The sequence below is a fragment of the Oncorhynchus gorbuscha genome, linkage group LG13 (assembly GCF_021184085.1).
Source record: "Oncorhynchus gorbuscha isolate QuinsamMale2020 ecotype Even-year linkage group LG13, OgorEven_v1.0, whole genome shotgun sequence".
Lineage (NCBI taxonomy): Eukaryota > Metazoa > Chordata > Actinopteri > Salmoniformes > Salmonidae > Oncorhynchus > Oncorhynchus gorbuscha.
Window position 1 is genome coordinate 85,819,165 of NC_060185.1, and position 1,903 is coordinate 85,821,067.

Consider the following 1,903-nt stretch of genomic DNA (forward strand, 5'->3'; position numbering starts at 1 on the left):
TGTTATACAGGTATGATGTGTTGTACAGGTATGATGTGTTATACAGGTATGATGTGTTGTACAGGTATGATGTGTGTCACGACTTCCGCTGAGGTTGGCTCTCCTGCCCGTTCGGGCTGTGCTCGGCGGTCGTCTTCACCGTCCTATTAGCCACTACTGATCCCTTTTCGGTTATCTGTTGGTTTTGTCTGATTGTTTTCACCTGTGTGTTAGGTTATTAGTATCTGTATATAATGTAGGTTGTCCCGCCCTTGTTTTGTGCGGGATTGTTTGTTTTTGACATTTCGTTTCGGCTGTCGTGTTTTTGTGTTTTATTTCTCCGGTTTGTCTGTTTATTCCTGTTTTGGATATTTTTCACCCTGTTTGTATTTTTGGGTTGTCCGTGTTTGTTGTTGTTCACCGGAGAATAAACCTTTATTCATTATTTACTCTCTGCGCCTGATTCCACCCACCTTGACTAGTCGTGACAGAATCCCGCACCTCCCATGGAATCAGACAAAACCAACAGATAACCGAAAAGGGATCGGTAGTGGCTAATAGGACGGTGACGACGACCGCCGAGCACAGCCCGAACGGGCAGGAGAGCCAACCTCGGCGGAAGTCGTGACAATGTGTTTAAAAAGGTATGATGTGTTATACAGGTATGATGTGTTATGCAGGTATGATGTGTTTATAGAGGTATGATGTGTTGTACAGGTATGATGTGTTATACAGGTATGATGTGTTTATAGAGGTATGATGTGTAATACAGGTATGATGTGTTATACAGGTATGATGTGTTTTACAGGTATGATGTGTTTATAGAGGTATGATGTGTTATACAGGTATGATGTGTTTATAGAGGTATGATGTGTTATACAGGTATGATGTGTTATAGAGGTATGATGTGTTATACAGGTATGATGTGTTTATAGAGGTATGATGTGTAATACAGGTATGATGTGTTATACAGGTATGATGTGTTTTACAGGTATGATGTGTTTATAGAGGTATGATGTGTTATACAGGTATGATGTGTTTATAGAGGTATGATGTGTTATACAGGTATGATGTGTTATACAGGTATGATGTGTTGTACAGGTATGATGTGTTTATAGAGGTATGATGTGTTATACAGGTATGATGTGTTGTGTAGGTATGATGTGTACATCTCTTCATCTCTTTCTCCTCTCTACCCCTCATCTCTTTCTCCTCTTCACAGCTTATCTCTTTCTCCTCTCCATCCCTCATCTATTTCTCCTCTCCACCCCTCACCTCTTTCTCCTCTCCATCCCTCATCTCTTTCTCCTCTCCACAGCTCATCTGTTTCTTCTCTCCATCCCTCATCTCTTTCTCCTCTCCACCCTCATCTCTTTCTCCTCTCCACCCCTCATCTCTTTCTCCTCTCCACAGCTCATCTCATTCTCCTCTCCACCCCTCATCTCTTTCTCCTCTCCACAGCTCATCTCTTTCTTCTCTCCACCCCTCAACGCTTTCTCCTCTCCACCCCTCATCGCTTTCTCCTCTCCACCCCTCTTCGCTTTCTCCTCTCCACAGCTCATCTCTTTCTCCTCTCCACCCCTCATCTCTTTCACCTCTCCTCTCCACCCCTCATCTATTTCTCCTCTCCATCCCTCATCTCTTTCACCTCTCCTCTCTACCCCTCATCTCTTTCTTCTCTCCACCCCTCATCTCTTTCTCCTCTCCACAGCTCATCTCTTTCTCCTCTCCACCCCTCATCGCTTTCTCCTCTCCACCCCTCTTCGCTTTCTCCTCTCCACCCCTCATCGCTTTCTCCTCTCTACCCCTCATCTCTTTCTCCTCTCCACAGCTCATCTCTTTCTCCTTTCCATCCCTCATCTCCTTCTCCTCTCGAACCCCTCATCTCTTTCTCCTCTCCACAGCTCATCTCTCCTCCTCTCCC